Here is a 15,904-nt window from a genome sequence, read left to right as displayed (position 1 = left end):
CTGCATGTGGGCAGCTCAACCCAGAGGTCTGATCAGACCCAGGTTGGATGCCTTTGGCGAGACTGTAGGTGGTGGTGTATTCTTTCATTGGAGGCCCATTGTGTCTGATTGTCTCTCTTTTTTGTGATGTTAACAATTGCTTCTGTTCAGTAAATTCACTGGTGTTGCAAAATAATGATATTTTGAATCTGCTATTTCATTTTCATTCCTTAGCTTGACTATTTCCGTAGAGAGACACTTACCCTCAGCTACTTTTTGGTTACTCAGCGCTAAACACATGTAAGGAAGGCGGGATAAGAGGCACCTGGCTCATTTGGTAGAACATGTGACTCTCAATCTCAGGGTGGTGAGTTCAAGCCCCACATTGGCTGTGGAGCCTACCTTAAAAAAAGAAAAGTTAAAAAAAAAGAAAAGCAAGATAACTGGATTCTTTCTCTTTTTTTTTTTATTTTTTATTTTTTTTTCAACGTTTATTTTTTTATTTTTGGGACAGAGAGAGACAGAGCATGAACGGGGGAGGGGCAGAGAGAGAGGGAGACACAGAATCAGAAACAGGCTCCAGGCTCCGAGCCATCAGCCCAGAGCCTGACGCGGGGCTCGAACTCACGGACCGCGAGATCGTGACCTGGCTGAAGTCGGACGCTTAACCGACTGCGCCACCCAGGCGCCCCTGGATTCTTTCTCTATAATGACTTTTTAAGATGATTTTGCCCCATCATTATTTAAATGCGACAATTTTTGTATTGTTTTAAGTTTATTTATTTTTGAGAGAGAGAAAGAATCCCAAGCAGGCTCTGTGCTGTCAGCACTGAGCCCAAAGTGGGGCTCAAACAGGGCTCAAACCCACAAACTGTGAGATCATGACCTGAGCCAAAATCAAGAGCCGGACACTCAACCAACTGAGCCACCCAGGCGCCCCGACATTTTTTGTATTTTTAGAAACTCATGGATTTAAACATTATTCATTTTAGTGCTCAAATTATTCCAGATTTGGCCAGTAAGAGTGTTTTCAAGCCTTTTAACATTTCCCCATCATTTTTGAGCCCATCCTTTCTGGCACAACAGGATATTCTACGCTCATCTCATAATTTCTCTCCGCACAAGCCCTGGAGTCAGCCATTTTTCCGAGGAGCCTTGATTTCTTTTAGTGGAGACTAGTATTTAGGAACCAAGATTGGGTCCTTAGGTGAGCTTTTTACTATGGAGATGTTGATGTTCACAAGACTTCTCAGTGGAGTGAGCTACACATGTACGTTTACATCAATATTTATTTCTATACTTATCTATAGGTATTAAAAACTGTTAAGTTTACACCAATATCTCCAATTCCAATCCAACACCACTGGGAATATTCTAATTTTCTCTCTTTTCATTTCTATAATTCCCTTTTTCTGAAAGTGAGAAACATGGCTACCATTAGCTTCACTGTATGATTTTTTTTTTTTTTTAATTTTCGGGAGAAAGAGCGAGAGCACAAGTGGAGGAGAGGCACAGAGAGACACAGAGAGAGAATGGTAGCCCAATGTAGGGCTCAACCCCCTGACCCTGGGGTCATGACCTGAGCCGAAATCAAGAGATGCTCAACCAACTGAGCCACCCTGGAACCCCTCACTATATGATTTTTTTTTTAATGTTTATTTATTTTAGAGACAGAGAGAGCACAAGTGGGGGAGGAGCAGAGAGAACTGGAGACACAATCTGGAGCAGGCTGCAGGCTCTGAGCTGTCAGCACACAGCCCAACGCAGGGCTTGAACCCACGAACCATGAGATCATGACCTGAGCTGAATTCGGACACTCAACCGACTGAGCCACCCAGGCGCCCCACTATATGATTTTTTTAATCAGCTCTCTTATGTGTGACCCATCTCGTGTCACTGCCACCATCTCTATCCCTGCACGAACATCCTCCTCCTGGCGCCCAGACTTCAGTTCTCCTTGCTGTGCTCTTGCTTTGCTATCCCAGCCCTGTGCCAGTGAGCTCCTCAGCCTGCTCTGATGCCAGCAGCCTACCTGGCCCACCCTTCACGAAGATGTTCCCTTTAGCCTCCTGTGGCTCCAGCGGTCCATCTCAGGTCACTGTCACTGCTCCCTCCCTGCCTAGATGTCTCCTTCACATCTCCTGCTGGGCCACAGTGCATCCATCTCTGCCTCACAAAAGAGGCCTGTCTTGCTTGGGCCCACCTCATGGCTTTTGGGCCAGAATTGTTTACAAAAGGAAGGGGTAGGGGAAGAGGAAAGGGGGAAATATATATATATATATATATATATATATATATATATATATATTTTATATATATATATAAAACAAAGTGTCTCAAGATTTTACACTGATACTTCCACTTCAAATAAAATAACCACAAGCCTTTTACTTAACCTAGTCTGTATTACATCTGTATTTCTTTTCTTCCACAATGAGAAGAGACTCTGTTTTCTCGAGGACATAGGGGGTTATAGAATTAACATATCCCAGGATTACTCATTTATTTTATCCCACAGTTTACAACAGTCTCAGGATAACAGTACTAATAGTACCACCAATATATTAATATCATTTCTACAACATTATTTCTAAAAAGTTAAAACAGTTTTTTGTATTTGTTCTTTAAAATATTTCTTCCCTTGATTTACAGCTTTTTTTTTTAATGTTTATTTTTGAGCACAAGAGAGAGCAAGCAAGAGTGAGTGGGCGAAAGGGCAGAGAGAGAGGGAGACACAGAATGTGAAGCAGGCTCCAGGCTCTGAGCTGTCAGCACAGAGCCCAACACAGGGCTCAAACTCATGAACCACGAGATGGTGACCTGAGCTGAAGTCGGACACTTAACCAAGCCACCCAGGGGCCCTGATATTTTTGTATTTATCTTCTTCCCCTGCTTTGATTTTCTTCTTTAGGTCTACTATTATTTGCTCCTGATCTTTACCTGTCTTTAGTATTTGTCACTGGCTCTTGAATCCTTAATATCTTTTCATTTATTTTCAACCTAAATTTTTTTTTACATTCTGCTTCTCTTGGGGCTTTATCTGTTGTATTTATTCAGTCTTATATTCCTTTTAGTTTATAGTCTTCATTTCTGAAAATACTTTTTCTTTTATTTCCAATGATTTCCTGAGGTGAGTCACCCACACTTGCATTTTTTTCAAATTCTGACTAATGTTGTTCTTTTATTTCTTGTATCATTTCCTACTGAGGAAATCTTTCAGCTCGTTTGGAAATAGTGAATTAGATTATTCTGCTTGTGGGAACATCTGTCTGGCATGCTTCCATTGCCTGTAGGGATGTTATTCTCCCTATTCTCGTTCTTGTTAGAATAACTTTGTGTGGGATTTGCCTTTTCTCTCATATTTTTGGAAACAATTGTTTTCCTGAACTTGTAGGAGTCGTGGTTCAGGATAGCTTTTCTAACTTCACAGAGCCCCCTCTGCTGTCGTGTTTTGTGTAATGCTTCAAAAAACCTAGCGTGCTAAGTACGGTTTCCTAGCTTGGTTCTCCTTCTCCCCTTTTGTGGGGAGAGAGGCAGAGGGAAAGAGAATCTTAAGCAGGCTCCACGCTCAGTGCAGAGCCCAACGTGAGGCTCAAACTCACAACCCTGGGACCATGACCTGAGCCCAAATCCAGAGTCAGATGTTCAACTGACTGGCCACCCAGGTGCACCCTCCCTCCTCCCCTTTATCTACACCTTCTCTTCCTTTGGCTCTGTTATCCCTGTTCTGATTAATTTTTTTCTCTACTTCCAGCAGTTTCTTCTCAGTGTGTAGCACTATCCTAGAAGGGAGCCTTGCTGTTCAGTTTGGAAGTTCCTGGGACCCAGACTACTCCAGCCACTTCAGACCTGGATCCCCTTGCCTTCTCAGCCATTGGATTGGGCATACCCCTTTTCTGTTTCAACTGCTGTTTCGAATTAGCCTGCTGTGTTTTCCAATGAATGCCTCTTAGCTGTTTTGGGATCTCCTGTTTTCAGGTGTTTCTTCTCCCACACAAATTCCAACAACTCACAGGTCTTTTAGGTAGTGGCGATTTTGAGACAGGGAAACTGAAGGTGATGCAGACAGGCCGGTCCGAGGACCCAAAGAAGGGGAACCCCAGGACTAGCCAGGAGGACCCTTGGCTTCACACAGGATGGAAGTCAACCGTGAGCCAGCAGGAAGTGAAGGCAGAGTTGACTGAAAAAAAATAGAGAGAGAGAGATACAGACAGAGCATCCAGGAGACTCGGAAAGGAAAAGAGCATGAAATATCATCTTTGCTTGGGGCCTGGGGTTTTTATTGGTGATTGTGGGCTTATTCACATGTCCTCTTAGGCATCTGGGAGCTGGTCAGAACAAGGATGGGGTCCAGGTGTCCATTATAAGTCACTCATTTCCTGAAGCCAGGGGTCTTGGAGGATGTACGCTCCTCCTGGTAAACTCCATAGATGTTATCTTTGGAAGACTCCAAAGATAACATTAGCTCTTTGTCCCTTACAAGGAGGACATATTTTATCTGCATTACAAGACAGGTGTTGATTGGGGGGGGGGAGGGGTGCAGGTCTGAGCAAGAATTGAAGCTGGGCAAGGAGCAAAGGGAAAAAATGGCTTTTTTCATGGGGTCCCTTTGAGACAGTGAAACTGAAGGGACCTCATGAAAAAAAAAAACCTCTCAGTGAATGCTGCTCTTCCTTTCTCTGGTCTTGCATTTGATTTCCATCCTGTACGAAGCCAAGACCCTCTGGGCTGGTCCTGTGGGACCTGCTCTGGGTCCTCATGATGAAGTTTTGGGGTGATGGTTGGTGGTTAGGATCTGCTCTGGGTCCTTGTGATGAGGTTTTGGGGTGATGGTGGGGTGGTCCAGAGCCCACGCCCAAGAAAGAATTCTTGAAGACGTCTTTGGTGCAAAAAAGGTGATTTTATTAAAGCATAGGGACAGGACCCGTGGGCAGAAAGAGCTGCGCTGGGTTGTGAAGAATGGCTGGTTACATACTATGGAGTTGGGGAGGTATAGACAAAAGGGAGGCCTCCAGAAGGACTTTGATGTGCTAAAGAGGACTCCGGAGATACCTGAGGCCTTGCTATTGTCCAGCTAAGGTGGTTTTTCCCTCTAGCAAAGCATTAGCGTTAAGACAGTAGGGAGTTCCTGGGAAAACGTTTTACTCTGCCAGCCTCAGGTATTAGTCAATGGGCTGCAGGTTATAAGGAGACTTAATTTTACCTGTCATTTCCTTCTGCCTTTGTTCCCCGTATCACTGTGGAGAGGCGATGTTGGGGCTCCAGGAAATTGACTTTCTAGGATTCTAGAGCTTAGGCTATTGATAAGATTGCCTTTTTCTTGTAATTTACTAGATGGAGACCTAAGTCTCCATGGAGACCCAAAGTCCTGTATGACTGTGATCTCTATCACTTGGCCATTTGTTTTCTTTCCTTTTTTTTGTCCTTGGGTAGCCAGGAGTGCCTGAGGAATGTCACACACATCCCACCTGCGGGAGGGGTGTGCTAGCATGTATTTTGCCCTCAGCCTGCCTGAGACTCCCTCATCACTTAAACCCGGCCCTCCTGCATCAGTTCGTCCTTACCCACTAATGTTTGGATGTCTCGGAGACAACTTGTCACCTAATTTTGTAATCATTGGAAACAAAGTTGATAGGATTTTGGTTTGCTGTCTAGTTCTCTCCTTTTTTTTTTTTTTTTTTTTTACAGTTTATTTATTTATTTTGAGAGAGAGAGAGGGAGGGAGGGGGAGAGAGAGAGAGAGAAAATCCCAAGCAAGCTCTGTGCTGTTAGCATGGAGCCTGACGTGGGGCTTGAACTCACAAACCTCGAGATCATGCTCTGAGCTGAAATCAAGAGCCGGACACTTAACTGACTGAGCCACCCAGACAACCCTCGTTTTCTTAAGAGAGAATTTGGTGAGATTAAAAAATCATGCCACTACCATTGTCTGAGAATGCTGTCATTCATTTTTACAGTGTACAAATACAGAAAAGTTTACAGTAGAAAACACTCAATAGTGAGTTTTCCTGTACATAAATTATGCCTTGACAAAGTTGATTTTAAATATTTAAAACAGAAGTTAATCTTTACTCTTACCACCTAGAGATAATCATTCTTAACATTTTGACATAGTTCCTTCCAAGATATCAATAATGATCATGTATTTTTTTCCTTACTAATACTGTTTACTTATTTATTTTAGAGAAGCATTTTTACTTCAAAGACAAAATACAAGTCAAACAATACAAATATATCTTTCAAAAGTTGGTAATCTCCCGGGCGCCTGGGTGTCTTGGTGGTTAAGTGTCTGACTTTGGCTCAAGTCATGATCTCATGATTTGTGGGTTCAAGCCCCACATAAGTCTCTGTGCTGACAGCTCAGATCCTGAAGTCTGCTTTAGACTCTGTGTCTCCCTCTCTCTCTACCCCTCCCCCGTCTCTCTTTCTCTCTCTCTCTGAAATAAATAAACATTAAAAAAATTTTTTTAATTCTTAAACTTTTATTGTTACCTAGTGATGCTTTTGTTTCTGTAGACTGAGTCAAAAGATACATACCTCTACTCTCTATGGATGGAGCATACATATAGTACACAAATCCGATGCATAATTCCACTAAAAATTGTTTTATGTTTATTTATTTTGAGAGAGAGAGCACAAAAGAGAGGGGGAGGGGCAGAGAGAAGGAGACACAGACTCCCAAACAGGTCTCTAGCTGCCAGCGCTGCAGAGCCCGACTCGGGTCTTGAACTCACAAACTTTGAGATCATGACCAGAGCCGAGATTAACCGACTGAGCTACCCAGGCAGTCCTCAATTAAAATTTATATATGTATATGTCCATGTAACCACTATTTAGATCAAGGTATAAATCTTTCTGCAGAAACCTTCCTTATACCCTTTCAAGTCAATAATCCTCCCCCGAGAGGAAACCACCCTCCTGATATCCGTTAATTTAGATTTGTCTGTCTGTTCTTGAACTTCAAATAAACAAATGACGCGGTACTCTTTTGTGCTTGGCTTTTGCTCAACCATATGTATTTGAGATTCATCTATGTTACTGTGTGTAAGAGTAGGGTGGTTTTTTTTTTTTTTTTTCTGTGTGGTATTCATTGTATAAATTGGAGTGCATATTTAAATTTTTTGTATCTTTTATTGTAGTAAAATATACATAACATAATTTACCATATTAACCATTTTAAGTGTACAATTCAGTGACATTAAGTGTATTCACAATGCTGTGCAACCATCACCATTATCCATTTCCAGAACCTTTTCATCACCCCAAATAGAAACCTTGTATCCATCAACAAATAACCACCCTTCCCCACAGGCCCTGGTAACCTCTATACTACTTTCTGTCTTTATGAATTTACCTGTTCTGTATACATCATAGTGAGTGGCATCATATAATATTTGTCTTTTTGTGTCTGGCTTATTTTACTTAGCATAATGTTTTCAAGGTTCATCCATGTTGTAGCATATGTAAAAAATTCATTATTTTTTAAAGCTGAATAATAGTCCATGGTATGTATATACCATTTTGTTTACTCATTCATCTATTCATTGGTATCTGGGTTGTTTCCACCTGTTGCCTATTGTGAATAAGCACATTTTTTTTGTTGTTTTGTTTTAATAGATGCTAGCAGCTTATTTTCAGAAAGATTGTGTTTTGGACTGAACTGTGATCACCCCTCTACCAAAATTCACATGTTAAAGCTCTAATCCCCAATGTGACAGTACTTAGAGATAGGGCCTTTAAGGAAGTAATTAAGGTTAAATGTGGTGGTATGAGCGGGGCCCTAATCCTATAGGACTGGTGTTTCGTTTTATCAGAAGAGGAAGAGGGGCACCTGGATGGCTCTGTCAGTTGAATGACTCTTGATTTCAGCTCAGGTCCTAATCCCAGGGTCATGGGATAGACCCCTGCATCAGGCTCTGCACTGAGCATGGAGCCTGCTTGGGATTCTCTCTCTCTCTCTCTCTCTCTCTCTCTCTCCCTCTCTCTCTCTCTCCATCTTCCCTTCTCCCCAGCACATGCTTGCTCTCTCTCTCTCTCTAATTAAAAAAAAAAAAATCTCTGTGCACTCTCTGTCTCCATAGGCATGGAAGAAAGGCCATCCAAGAACATAGCAAGAAGACAGTCATCTCTAAGCCAGGAATAGAAGTGTTGCCAGAAACCAACCTTGTTGGTGGCACCTTGACCTTAATCTTCCAGCCTGCAGAACTGTGAGAAAATTAATTTCTATTGTTTAAGCTACCCAGGCTGTGATACCTGTATTTTGTTATGGCAGCCCAAACCAACTAATACAGATCATATCAAACTTTTACTCTCATGAGTAGTGTATGACTATGTAATTAGAATGTGCCAGATTTCCCCACACTCTCAAAACCATTAGATAGTATCAGTCTTTAAATTTTTGCCCATCTGATAGTGAAAAATAATTTCCATTATGCTGATGAGGAGTGTTATACTCAATTCTCTTCTTCTATGAATTACTTCCACATAGTCTTTATACTTTATTTTGCTTATTTGTTTCACTTTCTAACATTTGGATCTTTATTCTCTGGATTTTTGTTTTGTATATGATAGGAGATAATGTATCTAACTTTATTTCCTTCCAGATCAATACCCAGTTGTTCCAGGGAGCCTGGGTAGCTCAGTTGGTCAAGTGTCTGACTTTGGCTTAGGTCATGATCTCATGGTTCATGAGTTCAAGCCCCATATTGGGTTTGCTGCTGTCAGCAAAGAGCCTGCCTCAGATCTTCTGTCCCCCTACCTCAGCCCTTCCCACTCTCATACTCTCTCAAAAATAAATAAAACATTTTTTAAAAATACACTGTTGTTCCAACATGATGTATAACTAAGCATCCTTTTCTTGGGGTGCCTGGGTGGTACATTCAGTTAAGCATCCAACTCTTGATCTCTGCTCAGGTCATGATCTCACAGTTCATAGGATTGAGCCCCTCATGGGGCTCCATGCTGACATCTTAGAGCCTGCTTGGGATTCTTTCTCTCCCTCTCTTTCTGCCTCTCCCCTATTCATGTGCATGCACTCTTTCTCTCTAAATAAATAAATTAAAAAAAATTTTTATGTTTATTTATTTTTTTGAGAGAGATACAGAGAGCAAGTGGTGGAGGGGCAGAGAGAGAGGGAGACACAGAATGGGAAGCAGGGTTCCCGGCTCTGAGCTGTCAGCACAGAGCCTGATACAGGGCTCTAACCTACAAACCAAACTGTGAGAGCATGACCTGAGTGGAAGTCAGACACTTAACTGACTGAGCCACCCAGGCTCCCCTAAGTAAAAAATAAAAATTAAAAATCTATCTATCTATCTATATATATATATATATTTGCTTTTTAAAAATTTTTTTAACTTTTTTTTTTTTTGAGAGAAAGAAAGTGTGAGTGGGAGAGGGGCAGAGAGACAGGGAAACACAGAATTGGAAGCAGGCTCCAGGTTCTGAGCTGTCAGCATAGAGCCCGACGTAGGGCTTGAACACATGAGCAGTGAAATCATGACCTGAGCTGAAGTCAGATGCACAACTGACTGAGCCACCCAGACGCCCCTGCTTTTCTTTTTCTTTTCTTTTTCTTTTCTTTTCTTTTTTTCTTTTCTTTTTTTCTTTTTTCTTTTCTTTTCTTTTTTAAGTTTATTTACTTATTTTAAGAGAGAGAGCAGAGCCCAGCACAGGGTTCAATCTGACAAATCATGAATTCATGACCTGAGCCAGAATCAGGAGTCGGTCGCTTGACTGAGCCACCCAGGTGCCCCTATTGTAGTGTTTTTATTCACACTCACATATTCACTGTATTTTAGAGTTCTTAAGTTTCAAAGAGCACGTGGGATCCACAGCACATGCTCTCCCCTGAACCGCTTGGCCTGACCATTCTATTCTGAGTATCTCTCCTGCTGAAAGCCCAGCCAGGAGTGCAGAAGAAAAAAATCAACGATTTACACATCTAGTTCCCTTCCCTCTGTTTATCTGTGTTGAGGGGCTGTAGCTGGTGTATTAAATTAAGAATACGCAGATTATGGGGCATCTGGGTGGCTCAGTGGGTTAAGTGTCTGACTTTGGCTCAGGTCATGATCTTGCGGTTCATGAGTTCTAGCTGACAGCTCAAAGTCTGGAGCCGGACTCAGATTTTGTCTCCCTCTCTCTCTCTGCCCCTCCCCCACTCACACAGGCTCACTCTCCCTCCTTCTCCCTCCCTCTCCCTCAAAAAACATGAATAAACATTAAAATTTTTTTAAGATATAGAATATGCAGATTATGACTTGCTGAATGAGAGGGCCCAAGCCACCCACACGGGGTGGGAAGGCAACTTCCTCAACATCCAAGCCCCTGATGAGGTTTTGGGGTGATGGTGGGGTGGTTCAGAGCCGACAGCCAGGAAAGAATTCTTGAAGATGTCCTTGGTGCAAAAAGGTAATTTTTATTAAGGCACAGGGACAGGACCCATGGGCAGGAAGAGCTGCACTGGGGTCTTGTCGGGTAACTCGTCATTCTATACCCTCAGGTTGGCAGGGGGTCAGGGATAGAGTAAGTCTCTAAGGAATTTTGGAAGCAAGGTTTCCAGGACCTTGAGGGACTAGCTGTTGCTAGGGAAACACCATTTATTACCATTTAATATAAGTTCAGTCATGAGACCCTTTAGATGTATATCAGGGGGCCATAAACTTGGAGTACGATGGCCAGCATATATCCTGGGGCAGTTGAGATAAAGGAAGTTGACTTACAGGGTCCTTGATGTTGGGATAATGTTAAGCTAAAGTTCTCTTTTGCCCCCCACAAAGTGCCAGCATCCAGGCAGCTGAGCTCCTAGAGGGAGGTCACTCTGCCAGTTTCAAGGACTTGTCAATGCACTATAGGCAGTAAGGGAATTTAATTTTTCATTTGCCTGAGTTTCCCCCATGACCATGGCAAGCACTTAAACCCCCTTCCTTTGTTCTTGGGTAGCAGGAATGTCTGAGGAGTATCACACATATTCCACGGGGGGGGAGGGGGTGGGGGGGGTGCTAGCTTGTGCTTTGCCCCTCAGCCTGCCTCATGTTCCCTCAACACCCCCACTTTGGGGAAGTGAAAACTCCATTTTGATTGAAGCCGCAGTCTCAGTATAAGCACACAAAGGAAGTAAAGTCACAAGAATTATTGTAAGCAAGGGGAAGAGCAGTCCTCTGTCCCAGGTCATCAGTGAGCAGGAGACAGAAAAGCAGGATAAGAGGCACCTGTTACTTACAAGATGGTTGGGACGGAGACCACTCACTTTTCGGGGGTTCAGCGCTAATTGGTTATTTTAAAAGGTGCCCCAGGAAAAGCACAGTGGGAACTGGGGTGGAATCCTAAACTCAGGTCCTTATCTAAGTATCCAGACTCTGGGTGTGAGCAGGGTTGTTACACTGTGAAACGCCAAGGCAGCAACTGAAAATGGGTTTCCTCATTACACTTATGTCTAACCTTGAAGCATTTGCTGAACTGCATACTTCCAAGTTCTAGAAAGGGTAGAGGAAATCTCATGCTCAACCCCCACACCCCTTTCAAGCAGATGAACCCTTTCTGGGTATGGGTATTCAGACTTTTCCCAATCCCTCCTAAATCAAACAAACAAAAACAGATTGGAGATGAGAAGGGTAATTCTAACATACTTCCTGCCAAAATTATACTTGAGAGCCATTGTCAATGTGAATAGAGCAGATTAGAGTCAAATTTTATCTCTAGGCAAAGGTCACTGAGGCTTGAGGCATGGAGATTATAAGGAAAGTTTAGGCTTTTTAAACATAATTGCAAAACTGATAAAATATTAGCAGATTAAATCTAATAGCATATTAAATAATACAGCATGACTAAGCAGGGTTTATCTCAGATTAAAGGTTAATTCACCATTAGGAAATTTATCAATGTAACTCACCAGATTAAAGAAGAGACACTATATAATTATTTCAATGGAAGCAGAAAGAGAATTTGATAATATTTAACAGCCATCCATGAAAAGAATATAAACAGCTTTTAATGAAGAAAGCAGAGAGGGGAGTTTCTTTAACCTGATTAAGGATATCCACCAAAAATCCTACAATAGACATTAGTTAGTGGTAAAACTTTAGATGTAGTCCCATAATCTCATTAAAGTAAAGAACAAGATAAAGAAGACCATTATCCCTGCATCTGATGGGCTGGCAATCCTCACCTCATAAATAACACAGATGGAAGGAAAGAAGGGAGGAAGAAAGGAAAAATTGAGATACAGGTGTTGAGAAAGAGAACGGAAAAATTGTGGCTAGGCAATCAATATGATTGCCCATATAGAAAATCCAAGAGATTAAATAAACATGGTATTCAAATGTAATTGAAATATAGAATGCTGTTCAGATGCACATAAAAATAATGAGGAATAGAAGTATTATGTGCATTCATGCATTGAGTCTGGATTAAAAGTAACATAAACCATAAATCTAGACGAAATAGTGTAATGAGAGATGTAAAATATTTAGAGACAAAAGCTTTTTTTCAGTATATAAGTCAGTTAATTACCTTCTTTTATTTTTATTTTTTTAATGTTTATTCTTAGAGAGAGAAATCGAACATGAGTAGGGGAGGGGCAGAGAGAGAGGGAGACACATAATCCGAAGCAGCTCCAAGATCTGATCTGTTAGCACAGAGCTGGACGTGGGGCTCAAATTCACAAGCTGTGAGATCATGACCTGAGCAGAAGTCGGATGCTTAACTGACTGAGCCACTCAGGCACCCCAGTTCATTACCTTTAAAAAAAATGTTTATTTATTTTGAGAGAGAGAGCGAGCAGGGAAGGGGCAGAGAGAGGAGGAGAGAGAGAACGAATCCCAAGAGAGCCTGATACAGAACCCATGAACCATGAGATCATGATCTGAGTTAAAATTAAGCGTCAGATGCTCAATCAACTGAGCCACCCAGGGGCCCCCAGTTCATTACCTTTCCTCAAAAGTTAAAGGTGAAAGTATTCTTTCCGCACATCCCTGCCAGCAACAGCTGTTAATAGCTCTTTCCCATATTATGCCTGACAAGGTAGAGCATGGCTTCTGATCCTTAAGTTGCATTTCCTGGACTGTCTGTGACTTTAAGCATCTTTTCATATTTCTTTGTAGAGAATTTTCTCCTCTCTGCATTGTCTCTTCATATTGTCTGTCCACTTTTCTGTTAGATTGCATGTCTTTTCCTTAACAATTTAGAAGACCTTTTCATGTAATGTGGATATTAATCTGTTGTCTGTCTTCCTGGGTATTTATCTTCCTTTAGGATCATTTATCGATTTAAAAAATCAACCCAATTGTATTGGGATTCTAATTGAAATTACATTTTGCATATATAATATATGATACAAATGATATGATACCATTTGTAATAATTTAAACACACAAAATAGGGGATGCCTGGGTGGCTCAGTGGGTTGAGTGTCCAGCTTCAGCTCAGGTCATGATCTCACAGTCTGTGAGTTCGAGCCCCATGTGGGGCTCTGTGCTGTCACCTCAGAGCTTGGAGCCTGCTTCAGATTCTGTGTCTCCTTCTCTCTCTGCCCCTCCCCCACTTGTGCTCTGTCTCTCTCTGTCTCTCAAAAATAAATAAATGTAAAAAAAATTTTTTTTAACGCACAAAATAATACATAAACATAAGGCTAATGGGCTCATGATGGTGGTTGAAAGTGACTTTTATATAATTTTACTTAGGGAAATTTCAAAGAACCTCTGAAAATTTTCCTAACAATAAAAAATCAAGAAAATCTGCCAAATGAAGTGGAATTAAAACAGGAAGTATGCTTTGCTGGGATGAGGGGAATAACTTGGCCCCTGGAGAGGGAAATGGAGTTGAGAGAAGTTATAATGGGATTTTAGCTTTACTATAATTTTTTTTTAAAGAATGGATATAACTGCTTACATAGTTGATTTTTAAGGTATTTATGAGACGTTTGGTTTTAGGATGGTAAAGTAAAGGTATCTGCACACCCTGGCATCTTGAAAAATCTTAGGATTTGGAGGCATTGGGTACCTTGAAAAGCTGGGCTGAGGTGGGGGTGCTGAAAATTCAGACTTTGATGGAAACAGGATCACCAGGGATCACTAGATATTTGAGGAAAGCCTTCAACATAAAGGAAACAGAAACCCTCTTCTGCAAACAGAAAAAGTTCTCTTGCCACTCCTGAGTATACACCCATGAGAGATGAGAACATATATCATAGGAAACCTGATACACACATATTCATAGTACTCCAAAAATGGAAACAGCGCATATGTCAATCAACTGATGAATGAGCACACAAAATGTGGTATATCCATACGATTGAATGTTATTTGGCCACGAAATGGAATGAAGTACTGATATGTGCTACAACATGGGTAGACTTTGAACCTATCATGCTAAGTGAAGTAAGCCAGGCACAAAAAGCCACATATTATATGACTCCATTTAAATGAAATGTCCAGAAAAGGCAAATCCATAGATTAGTGGTTGCCTAGGGCTGGGGGTGGGGAATGGAAAGTGGCCACTAATGAATCCTAGGTGGTTTTAGGTTTTTTTCTGACCTCATGGAGATATTCTAAAATGAGATTGTGTTGATGGTTGCATACCTGTGAATATACTAAAAATCACTGAACTACACTTTTTATATGGGTGAGTTTTTTGGTATGTGAATTATAGCCCAATAAAGCTTTTAAAAAAGTGATCTGAAAAGAAGCAAAGATATTGGAGGGCAAAGAAGAGGATGTCAGCCCTCCTCTCTTCATGTTTGGAACAAGCCCTTCGAAAATCCTACATCAGAGAATGTGTTTCTACACATTTGTCTTTTCTTTTCTTTTTTATATTTAATTATTTATTTTGAGAGAGAGAGAGAGAGAGAGAGAGACAGAATCAGACGCGGGCTCCAGGCTCTGAGCTGTCAGCACAGAGCCCGATGCAAGGCTCGAACTCATGAACCGCAAGATCATGACCTCAGCCAAAGTCAGACGCTCAACCAATTGAACCACCCAGGCGCACCTGGTTTTTTGTTTGTTTGTTTGTTTGTTTGTTTGCTTAAAGAGAACATGTTATACATACAGTTCGGCAGTTGGCACCCTGCTTTTTGCTCAAATATCTTGACTGTCCTTCTGTGCCAGTATGTATGGTCTGCTTTCCTTGTGTTCTACAGCACAGATATAACCCAAATTACGTAATCATTCTCTTCATGAAATGTCTACTGTTGTCACTATTACAAATAATGCTGTACCGGACAGCTATTTTTGTATACTTATGCACTTGTTAAAGTATTTCCATAAAATTGTATTGGGGTCAAAAACTTGACATCTAACATTTTGAAAGATATTAACAGTGTTGCCCTCCCCAAAACATCATTTTGAGCACAGCATAATGTATAGGAGTATCAAATCACAATGTTGTACACTTAAAACTAATGTAACATTGTTATACTATACTCAAATAAAAATAGTTTCATTTGATTTTTTAAGGCATTTCATTAACGATGAGTGTCATTCTCTCACACCTCTCCATTATAGGATATTATTAGCCTTTCTAACTTTTGCCAAACTAATAGGGCAAAACAGTTTTGCTGGCCTGCACTAGCTTGTGAAACGGACTTGTGCCCCATCTCTTCCCAATTCTGTGTTTAATGATGACTCATTGGCAGCTGGAAATCAGTCGTATTTACACCACAAAATTGGCAAAAATTACAAATTAAAAGCATACACACACATATATACACAAAGTAAGGAAGGGAATATGACTAGAGACTACAGTTCTCGTCTTTTTTGTTTTTTTTACTGTTCTCTTGTTCTCATGTTTTTGTTTTGTTTTTTGTCTTTTCATTTTATGTAGAGAGAGAGAGAGAGAGAGAGAGAGAGAGAATGAGCAGGGGGAGGGGCAGAGGGAGAGAGAGAGAGAGAGAGAAAGAGAGAGAGAGAGAAAGTGTCTTAGGCAGGCTCCA

This window comes from Lynx canadensis, chromosome C1 (assembly GCF_007474595.2).
Source record: "Lynx canadensis isolate LIC74 chromosome C1, mLynCan4.pri.v2, whole genome shotgun sequence".
NCBI lineage: Eukaryota > Metazoa > Chordata > Mammalia > Carnivora > Felidae > Lynx > Lynx canadensis.
The sequence above is the reverse complement of the archived record's forward strand: the minus strand, read 5'-3'. Positions refer to the sequence as shown.